The sequence below is a fragment of the Cryptomeria japonica genome, chromosome 10 (assembly GCF_030272615.1).
Source record: "Cryptomeria japonica chromosome 10, Sugi_1.0, whole genome shotgun sequence".
Classification (NCBI taxonomy): Eukaryota; Viridiplantae; Streptophyta; class Pinopsida; order Cupressales; family Cupressaceae; genus Cryptomeria; species Cryptomeria japonica.
Window position 1 is genome coordinate 833,040,745 of NC_081414.1, and position 12,829 is coordinate 833,053,573.

A 12,829-nucleotide genomic window follows, 5' to 3' on the forward strand; every position below is an offset into this window, starting at 1 on the left:
ATAATTATTTATATTTGAAAGAATATTTATTAAATAATTCTGTATATGAACATATACATAATTTTTTAATAAATATCCTTACTCATATAATCTTTTTTAATCTCTTTTATTGTTCCCTTTTCTTTATAATTTTTTATATTTGAGAGTTTTTTAGTTTATTTTTAATTTTATTTTTTTTCATCTAAACCCCCTACACCTACCCTCTCTTTACCCTCCTTCATTCGCATTCCCCACCCTCCCTTAATTTGGCCTTGTCTGCTAGCAATTCATTCCATTCTTCTTCTCTTTTTTTGCTATTCTATTCCTGATGATGGATCATGGAGTTTGATCTGAAATGTGAGTAAAAAAATTAACACAAGGAAATCATTCGACAATTTATAACCAAGGATTCAAGGTCACATCATCAAATTTGATGCCACATTAGCATGCTTTTTGCCAAGGTGTCCAAAATAGCGCCAAAAAAGATGAGACCAATTGTCATGCATAAGAGACTCCATACTTATGCAACTGATGTGACATCACATGATTGATTGGTTTTTACAACTAAGAAAATTTATTTAGTAAAACGTAAATAAAATATTTTAAAAAATTAAAAAATATACTATATGTAAAATACAGTTAAAAATTATATATTAAAAAAATAATATAAAAAAAAACTAACTTTTACTAAAAATATAATTAAAAATTTATTAAATAAATTATATAAAATACTAAATAAAATGTTTACAAAGATATAAGTAAAAAAAATTTAAGGGGTGGGCATTGGCCCGCCAAAAGCGTGGCCCCCTTAAATAAACTTGCACTGTGACGGACAAGAGAGGGGGAATGTCGGCAGTGGAAAAAAAATGGCATGCAAGTTTTCCAAGTGGGCACGACGCTGCAGACGTATACAGAGGCATAGGGTCGTAGGGAGGCTATGGGGTGTCGTTTAAAGGGCCCCATAGCCAGTGCCAGACACAACGACTGGGCTTAACTAGCACACTCGAAGCGTTGATCGTTGAGAGTGGCTCGTGTGGGGCCTTCATAATCCATTCTCGTAGCTAATGCACATTTCCGTTCTTGTAAGCCAACCGTTAACCACCATAGTCAATAGCTAGTTGTAGTTAGCAACCAAATGTATAACCCAAACGAGTTTAAATTCACTATTCTCGTGATGGGGAGGATGGGACGTACATAGTAAATGTAACTGCAACTATTCGTTTGAATTTCAAATTTGTATCTCTCATCTCCCGCCCCACTGAGAGGAGTAAGAACTAAGAAGAAAATCACAGCCATAAGAGTTTCAAGAGTAAATGGGCCATCCTGAGATTTGTTAATGGTTGGAACTATATTCATTACATAACATCTAGAGAGGAGCTGGAATAGTTGGGCATTATCTGCTATGTTTACTTGAAGTGCACTTCAATTCCAAGGAGTGGATCCGTTTGTAAGGAATCAAAGGGAGTTGTCTACGGTTGCGGGAAGTGGATGGGTGAAGCAGTAGTTTATGATGTTTTAAGAATATTATTTGTTGTGGCGGATTTTTTAACATGACCCATCGTGAAGTATAAACACAACTGCTAAGAGGTAATGGCTCAATCGGGCTTCCTTCGTTTAGCGAGGCATTTGTTGCAATTTTTCTCATGGGGCTACAGATTTATTGTGGTGTTCTTCAGTAAAGTTTGTTTGTTTTCCTCTGCAATCAACAAACTATTTATGCGGGATCCTGATTATTTGCATGAACTATTTTTAGAATTTTAAATTGTTTTTATTGACTGTTTTTTAGGGCTCCGAGCTCTGGAAAAGCATTACTTGTATGGTCTGCAAGATTGATGATATTTAAATGTGATGTGGCTTGAAATTATAGTGTAACTTTTCGTCTAAAACTAATGTTCACTGTATATGTTGATTGTGCATTTTTTGAGCAGTATTGTATTAAGATTAATTTTGTTTGATTTATATTATAAGTGATATTTATTGTTATTATTATTTTTTTTAGTATAATTTAGATTTAATATTTTGAAGTTATATCTAAAAGGAGTTGTAGGAATAAATTAAAAATGTTGATTTACAGGTTCATTACACTTACATATTTTAATGTAATAAAAAATCAACTTTTAAATTACTATATCTTTAAGTATTTGTATATCTTCAAATGAAAGTCCAAACTATTTTATCATATTTATTTATTTTATTATGAATAAAAATCTTGTAAATTTGAAATAGTTGTTAGAGACATCAACCATATATAATGCTTTCTATAATGTTGACATTGACATTGTACTATTTGTAAGATGTATAACAACCTTTTTTCTTCTTATTTTGTATTTGTTTGTATTTTCATTAGCATACATAATTTAAGATTTTTTTCTTCTTATGTTTTAGAGTATAAGAAAATGATTTGATATAGCTATAAAAACATTTATTTTGTTCATTCTAATCATGTCACACTTTTTTTAAGATAAAATCATATGCTAATTTATTTTGAATCCAAGTTTTTTTCTTTTTTCACAAGCATGTCTTTTTCCCCATGGTTCAAGTTTTTTTTCTTGTTCAAACATTTCTCTTTTTATAATTCATAAATTTTAGTTAATCTTTTTGTGTTTAAACAATACAATTCTTATAAATGAAGATTTAATGGAAAATTAGAGAACAAGTAACAAATATAAAAATGGAAAAATTTAGAGTCAATATATGTGATATTAGGGTTAAAGAGAACACTTATATGTAGCAATTAAACCTTTATTATTAGATTTTCATAGTTGCTAAACATATTCATCATCATAGTGCTTAGGATTTTTCTGCATCTTATGTTTGTTACTACTATCATTAAATCAACTTAAATATTTGAGTGAGCTAGATCATTTATCATGACACAAACATGTATTTTTATTTACATTGTAGGTTACATAATCTCGTTGATAGTGACAAATGTTATTGTTCCTAGAATAGGACAACAATGTATGAGATAGATAAGACCATGACTTTATTATACACTTACAATGGTATATATATATATATATATATAACCACTTAGAGAAGACCCATGGGACGTAATCGCGTATTCTATCATCTCTAACAATATTGTACGAAAATGCATAACCTTTGAAAAATATGCACAATCTTTCTTCCCTCATTTAAATACTTTATAATTTTCCCTAAAACAAATAATTTCAATATCAAATCTATAACTTTTAATCTTCAATATCTTATTCAATTCTTTATCAGCCTAAAAAGAAAAACTTGAACTACATCTACACATCAATCTTATTTACACTATTGTAACAACCATAAAGAAATTGGGATTCAAGAAAATAGATTTTAATTAAGTTAATTTAGGTTAATTACATAAATGCATATGATTAAAAATGATAAAAATGTATAAAACAATTAATTTTTTTAAAATAATAATAATAAATGAAGGGATTATAAATTATTTAACTTTAGGTACAATGATGAAGAATTATTTTTGATGTAATAAATTTTAATATTGTTATGTGTAAAAAATTCAAGATTATAATATGAAAATTAATTAATGCTTTAAAAAATATATATAATTCTTTGTAGGTCAATTTTTTTTACTTTAGATCAATTTTGTATGTCATGGATCTACTTTATAATTGGTATATTTGAACTAGCTGAGTGTGTGCATTGGATAACTAATTCATCTTGAATTTTACTTTTGTTTACCATTAGGACTTATGATTTTTAAAATAAATAGAGAAAAATGTTGGAGCACAAGGGATAAGTTATCCTAGTTTGTGGTCACCTTATTTATGTTGGCTCTCAAAATTGTATACCTTGCAACTCTTAATAATGCGCACAAGATCTAGACCTAGGGATATATGTTAAGCTAGAATATAGGGGTGAGGATAATCATTACTATAAATAGTTAGAGGCCAACAAATGGGAGTGGGTTTCTCTTTCACACATTTGGCTTTATACTTGATTAAAGGGGTGATCTTAGAAGTTATGAAAGGTGAGCAATCAAAATAATATGCATTTAAAAAACCATAAGTAAAACCCAAATATTTATTTAACTTTATCACATTATACAACAGAACATGCTAGGAAGTAATACAACTTAGAGGTTAATATTTTAAGGAAATTTTGTCTAAGTTATAATGATTCTATATAAAAAAAAGGGTTTGTGGACCTTTTGGATATAATGACATAGTTCATTTGACCTAAAAATATCTTAGAAATGAATAGTATGTTAAATTAAAAAAAATCTAATCTTCAAACCCTTACAAATTTTCTCTTTGTGTGGCCTTAGTTAGTCATAAAATGTTTTATTTCCCATGAAGGAGATGATTAGAGACCACTTTCTATACCCTTTTATTTTGGAATAAAGAATTCATTTTTTAGGTGAGAAAGTTCAAAATTGTGATCCATGTGCATATACATCCTATAATATGTGAGAGTGAAAAAATGTGTGATGGTAGACAAGAAAGAACAAGGAAAAGGGGTGAAATTGAATACAAGAAATCAAAGAAAAGAATGAATATGGTAAACATAGGAAAGATGAAAAGTTGGGCCCCATGAAATAAGAAATTTAAGTAAAAAAACATGAGCAATAATAATCTAATTTGTCCCTCATACTGTAGATTTGTAAGCACATCTTTGGGAGAAGAGAGGAGATGGTTGTATGTGTTTACCCAAGAAAAAAAGTAAGGAATGTTTTATTAGGTCATGCAAGATAGGATAATTTGGAAATAGGATGGAAGGTCATAATATAGGAGGTTCTAAGTGAATAACGTAAAATTTAAAAGGCTAGAATATAATAGAGACATCCCTAAAGAAAGCGAAGTCCACATTCATTCTATACTATTACAGCTATATGATATTTTATATGCATTTTATTATGTTCCAAATATAATCATAAGAATATTTTATGCATAGTTGTTTTAGTTTATACAAGAGGACATAGGATTAGGAATTTTAATAAGAGGTACTTTCAAAGTTTTCATCATAAATAAAGATAAAACCATCAAACTTAATCCATGTCAAATATTTATAAATCAATATACTTATACACTTTCCACCTTATATTTCAATATTTCAAATCTATGAATTATTGAATGAACTTCACTCTCCCTTTTTCTATTCATGTAACAAAATTAATAATTTTTACTCTCTTACAAGAACGATACATATAAAAAACATTCATGTGAGATTTCTCACTTAAAAAAAAAAAATTCTATGACAACCCTTCAACTTACAACATGGTCCTTTGAAACAGGGACAATATATTTATGAATAATAGATATATATATATATATATATATATATATATATATATATATATATATATATATATATATATATATATATATATATATATATATATATATATATATATATATATATATATATATATATATATATATATATAATTTATAATGTTATTTATTGCCTTTTTTCTAATTATAAGTCAATCAATTCAACATAATAGAGGCTCAAGGTAAGCATGATAAGATTATCAATGGGAAGATAATGATCTCCACCCAAACACTACGGTGCATTAAATCATATAAGGATCTCACCACTACTGAAGCAAGAGGAATATCAATAATCTAGTTTCAACAAGGATAGTGTAAGACCAAAAAAGTGTTAGCAAAGGTGATAGGGATTAGAATCACCAAAAATAAAATGGAGGGGTTGGTTCCATTCCCATCCCACAAACAACATGAGGGTGCTCCTTCTCTTCAACATACATACACACACAACACTCATTTATCAAGTAAAATTAAATGCAAGGCTTATTTTCTATTTCATTGAAAACAAAAAATAATGAAAAGTAGTAGGTGATAAAATTTATCCTCTAAATGAGCTTCACGGATATACTAATTTTCTCCTCCTTTAAGCTTCCATATTTTCAAATCTTCTTCCACTCCCAACCCTAAATGTCCTTCAAAAAAAAAATCTATAATGAAAGAATAAATGGAAAAAGACTAAAATGAATGGTTTCAAGGGATTTCCATGTCACATATTGAAGATGGAACCCCAAATGAGTTTTACCAAATTCCTTACATGTCATGAATAGAAGGCATGAGATTGCACATGCAATCACATGGTTGTGAATACCTTCCATGGAAGAATAATTGGTCAAGTCATTATTCCACATCTATTGATACTAGTCTTTTAAATACGATGGTATAGATAGTACATTCATTTACCCCATTCAAATCATGACTTAAAGGAATATCCTACCTTTAGGAGTCCAACAATATATAAACCATTAAAAGATCAACAATTTTTGTCTTCTAAATTACAAATTTGCATTTGTCTACTTTACATAATATGAAAAGATATTAAATACATACCTAAGATAATAAAAATTATTGATGTGGTATAATATCAAGAAATAGACACCATAGCTAATCATGAGGCTTAAATAATAAATTTTAATCACTCATGGTTAATATAATTGATTCACCCTTAAGGTCTTAGTTTTCATTAGGCAAAGTTGTTCATTTCTCTAGAATACATAGTCAAAATTCACATTATTCACAATGTGAAGTGGTTAAATGATAAGGTTTAGATGATTATTTTGTTCTTTCATTAGTAGTTGTCCCCTATTGTAGAAATACCAAGAAATCCATACATATAGCTTAAAAAAAGAAGTATAGTTATATATAATATTCATCAATGGTTCAATTAAATTCACAAATATTAGAAATGTAATTCAATGCAAACTCAAATATCAACTACATGTAAATTACCAACCTCATAGATTAGTATGTTCATATTTTTTATATTAGCATTATACAAGTTCATAATATCTAATTCTAAAATTAAACTTGTAAAATATTTTTTTCTCATTCACTAAAAAATTGATAATTTAACGAATTAAATTTATAATCCATTGAACCAAAACATAATCATGTGTAGTCTTACTATTAAAAAACAAATAAATCTTTTTATCCATTAGACTTATGCATTTTACTCATGAAATACTATACTTTCATTTAAAATCACTATTAATTTTTAAACTAATTTTAATATATAAGTATTCTCAAATTAAGTTCATAAAATCTAACCTTGTGATATCACAAGCTCTAAGCATCCCTTAATCACCAATAAATCATATTATTAGAATAATAATTTATAGTTTAAGGATCCATCTTCCAATTTAAGGGTATCATAGTTCTCTCCTCGTGAAACTCAAATTCTTTTCATATAATTCTCTTATAAGAATTGTATAAAGCCAACGTATACCAGAATTCATACTCTACAACTCAAATCCACGTCTGCTAGGCTATTTTAATAATCTAATTATAATTTAATGTTCACCATTATTTATTCTTCCTTTATTAAGGTTTATTTTCACTTCAAAATATATTTACTTTATTAGATATATTTTCACTTTAAAATATATGTAAGACTAATTTTATAAAATTGTGATAATGTAGTTAAATGATTTTTATATGGTATTAAATAATAAAATAAAAAGTTTAAAACTAATTACAAATTAAATTATATATTGATATAATTATATTCATTATTTCATATAATATTTTATTTAGCATAAATTATATTATTTATGTATATTATATAAAAACACATAATTAATAAATAACATACATTTTATATTTTGAAAATTAAATTGTATTATTATATATAATATTATATAATGTAAATTATAATATTTATTTCTTAAATATATTATAAGTTTTTTATTTTGATTGATTCAAAATAATTTCACTTGAGATAATTGGGTTTTTCATGATGATTTTTTACTTGAGTTTTATCATTGGTCACCTTTAAATATAATAGGCCTTCTATTAACAATATTAGAGTTATATTTAATAATTGATATTATATTTTATACTTATTATAGAATATATTACATATTAATAAATGTAATTAGTATATAATATATTTTTAATATAGTAAAAGTTAATTTATATTATCTCTCAAACCTCCTCTCTCTATCTATGTATATCCCTCTCTTTACCTCTATATGTATTACTTCATATATCTTTATATTTTTCTCTCTTCATCTCCTCCTCTCATTGACTCCATCTTTCTATCTTTATTTAACTCTCTCCCTCTTTTTCTCTCCTTCTATCTCTCCCTCTTTATATATAAATATATCTCTCACCCCTCTATCTTTCCTAGTATTTATCTCTTTGTCTCTCTATATATCCCTCAATCTATATCTTACCATGTCTCCCTCTCCATCCCCCTCTGTATATATGGTCTATCTCTCCCTCTCCATCTCTATATATTAGGATATATCTTCCCCCTCTTTCTTCCCTCTTCCTTTCTACCCATCTCTCTCTCACTACCCTCTCCTCTATATTTCCATTCTCTTATCTCCTCATCTCTCCCTCCCTTTCTCCATCCATATCTCTCTATTTATCTATTTATCTTTGCCCCTTTCTCCATTTCTCCTCTCATATACCTCCATATATCTCTTTACTTTCCCATATACCTCCATATATCTCTTTCTCTTCCCATATATCTCTACATTTCCCTCTTTCTCTATCCTTCTCTTTATCTCCCTCAATTGATCTATCTCCCTCTACCTATCTACCCCTTGCTCCATCTCTATTTGTCTACCTCTACTCTTTGTCTCTTTATCTATCTCTCTGTCTCTATCCCCCAACTATCTCTCTCAATATCTTCTTATAAATACTTATATCTTACCTCTCTTCATCTCTCCCTCTCCCTTTGTATCTCTCACTCTTTCTCCTTATCTCCCCCTTGATATCTCCCTATCTTTATCTCTCTTTCTCATATATGTATCTCTCTATCTATCTCTAACCTACTTCCTATCTCCCTCTATCTTCATCTTAACCCTAATGTCATATTTCCCATCTATCTCTAAAAATGTCTCCCCATCTCTATCCATCCATCCTTGTCCTTCTTCCTATTTCTCTCACCTATATCTCTCTGCCTTTCTATCTCTATCTCTCCATATTTTTTCTTCCATGTATCCCTCTATCTCTATTTTCTTATCTACCCATCTCTCTCCACTCCTATATATCTCCCTCTCTCTATCTCCCTCTCTCTATCATTCTTTCCCTCTCTCATAGTATATTGACCTCTTCCATATCTATCTTTCCCTCTCCTCTCTCTCTCTCTCTCTCTTTATTTCTCTCCTCTCCATATCCCTCTCCTTCAAAAAATTTTAAATGATACTTGTAAGTGGACTTCTCCATTGACCCCTTTATTGCACAAACAAAATCATTTTCTAAAGGGTCTACTTATTGATCTCATGTAGTACACAAATGAATGCAACTAATAGACCAAAAGTTGTCCTAATTAAACTTCTAACCATCTTCGGCGTACCCATTGCACACCAAGGTGCAATTTCTAGTTATATAGGGAAAGGAACTAGTAATTGAGGACATTTTAATTCTTCTAATAGAAGTAGTTGATTTAATAACTCCATATTTGCTGATTTAATGTCCAATTTTTTGTACAACATTGCACCAATAGTTGTGACTTTAAAGTTGTTATTGATGATGATGAGTACCAATAATTGAATAATATTATTATATTACCTTTGTGATGTTATTATGTTTTAATTAATATTACATTATTATTATAATATCTTATATTATTATTATTATTATTATTTGACCCATCTTTTATAGTTTTTATTATGTGATTTGATTATAATTCTAAAACTTAAGTATCTTATGCCTAAAATAACATTTTAATTTATCAATTCATGAAAATTTTAAATTAACTATTTTACCTATTCCATTTCTTGTTATACTCATTTATCTCATATTTATGTAAAAAATTTATTTTTTATAAATATATCTTACTCTCATCAAAGATTACAAACAGAATATCCTCTTGGAAAGGCAAATGGCTTTCATCTGCTGGAAAGGCCACTTTGATCAAGGCGGTCCTCTCGGCCATGCCTATTTATCAATTGTCATGTATGGACCTACCCACTTCCAAGAGGAAGGAAATAACTAGTCATATCAGGACCTTTTTTTGGCAAGGTTCGGAAGATAAAGCCAGACTTTCGTTGATTGCCTGGGACAAGATTTGCTTACCCAAGGAAATGGGTGGTTTAGGCATCAAAGACCTCCTTATTCAGAGCAAAGCTTTAGGGGCCAAGTTAGTATGGAAAATGTTTTCTAACCCCAATGCTAAATGGGCCTGCACCCTTTTCAACAAGTATCTGCACAACCCAGACCCAATAAGCATCTTCAGAACTGCCCACCCTCCTAAGGGTTCCAGAATTTAGAACTTTATGCTAGATTGTAGAAACATCATTTTTGATAAATTAACTTGGTCCATTGGCAATGGACAGGACGCCCTGTTTTGGAGAGACTCCTGGGGTGCTTTCCCGCCCCTCATCACTCTTCCTAACCTAAAGTCAATTATTCCCACCCTGGAAGGACTGTGGGGATCTCATGTAAAAGACTACATTGAAGAATTTAGCATTGGACATTTGAAAAAATGGAGATGGAAATCGATAATGCTTCCTGATATTCTGGCCATGGAAAGTTCCTCCTTATCCCAAATTTTGGCCTTAAGAAATATTGCCCTAACTCATGATTCTGACAAATTGATATGGGCTGGCTCTAAAAAGGGAAGATATGAATCAAAGGAGGGATACAAACATATTCTTAACAAAAAACATACCCCTTGCTCCAACCTTCCTTTATCGTTATGTTGGGATAAAAGGTGCCTTCCGAAAGCAGGTCTGTTTGCTTGGCTGGCTATTCAAAACGGAATCCTCACTTCTAAAACTTTTAAGAAATTTGTATATGAAGGGCCAAGTAGATGCCCTTTATGTGAAAAGGCAGAAGAATCTTCTAATCATCTTCTGGTGACTTGTGATTATGCTCATAATTGCTAGGGTTGGTTAAGAAAACAGTTGATTTGGTACTCCCCCATCCCTAATAGCATTTTGGATCTTTTTTATGCCTGGCCAATCAGGAACATTGGTAGCATGTTTGAACATTTATGGGTCATAACCCCATCTATCATGATTTGGGAAATATGGAAAGAGAGAAATAGGAGGATTTTCAAATATAGCAAAATGCAATGGTATCAACTGGTCAATAAAATTGAAGCCTCGGTACTTGAATTAGTAAATAACCAGAACCTAAATCTCTAGAGAGACATCAACATGTCTTATTGGGATGAAAAAATGAGACTCAGATGGAAAGGCCTAATAATCCCTCCCTTCATGGGCAGGGGTTCCCTAGCAAATGAGCTATCTCGTAAGAATTGTGAATGGGTCCCTCCTATCAAGGGATGGTTTAAATCGAACTTTGATGGTGCCTCATGGGGTAACCCTAGACGGGCGGGTCTTGGTTGTAGCATCCACAATTCAAATGGGGAAGAGGTGGCCTTCATGGCTCTACCCTATGGTTCTAATACCAATAACATGGCTGAAATGCAAGCATTGGATGCAGGGGTTAACTTAAGCATGTTACTCAATATTAAGAAGATTGTCATTGAAAGTGATTCGGCTATTATCATCAATGCCCTCAAAAAGGGGTATATGCCTAACTGGAAACTTAATGCTTCTTTGGAAAAAATCCTGACAAACATGAAAAACATTTGATAGGACCATCTTTAACCACATTTACAGGGAGGGCAATAGGCGAGCTGACTTCCTTGCCAATTTGGGAGCTGATGGTAAGACTTTGACTCATGTTGCTCCCAAAATCAACCCTTAATCAATAAGTTGTTATAACATATGACTCTGCATATAAATCTTTATAACTAAAACCGAATCTTCAAAACTCTCCTGCCTCATTTCATATAGAATCACTAATACTTCAGATACATAATTAAAACCCTATACTCTTGTATCCATACACAATTATCACCTTAAACATGCTTATACATAACCATATACATTTACATATATATATATAGGTATATACATATACATAAGAATATATGTATATATACATATTGATATCTAACACATATATATTAGTATATATATATACACTTTTCGGACATATATATATATAAATTCGTACACTGGTATAAAATCTATTAACTACACAGTGAATCTAGTAATCCATCTAAAATTCATGAATTAGGTATATAAAGTTACTTGTGTGTAAATATAAGGGGAAGGTTATATATATACACATAGGTATCTATACAATCCATCCATTTAAAAACAAATATATTCACCACCTTTATAAACCCAAATATCCAAAATTAGGAATAAAACAAACTTCGGCCAATTATAAAGATTTCCTCAAATATCTTCAGACAATCATATAACAATGAAGAGACTTTAGATTTAAAAAAAATATTAAAGGAAGAAGCAGACGGGAAAAACTCTTATAAGAAAATAATTGAGATCATTACCCAAAGCAAATAGCAATAATTAATCTGATCTCTATCTTTGCCACAATAAATAACATAGATAGTATCAGTCACCACTGATGATTATGCCCTACATTTAAATTCTCGAAGATCTATGTCACAGGAATAATTGGTCCATAACTTAAAAACATGGCCGATCATTATTGGGGTTGGCGGGGTCCCCTAGATTAAGGATTAATCAACCCAAAATTATGAATTAAATAATATTAAATGTAGAGTATGCGAGATCCCCCTGTTATCTTAATAATTATGAGCTGTCAGAGACCTTGATTGCAGAGTATGTGAATGCCTCTATGTTCAAATTTATTTCAGGCTCCTTCTCATGATTTTACCTCTGCAATCGTATCATTTTAGGTTATGTATTTTTTTGGAAACCAATGAATTCCTTCCAAAGTGGAGTTTTTGTCATTCATATTTTCAAATTATGATTTTCTGGAGAGTTTAAAACTGTTAGCCTCAAGCCTCAGCTTAAGGTCTGTCAAGCAGATAAGCTACTATTTTCCTACGAACCTGGGTG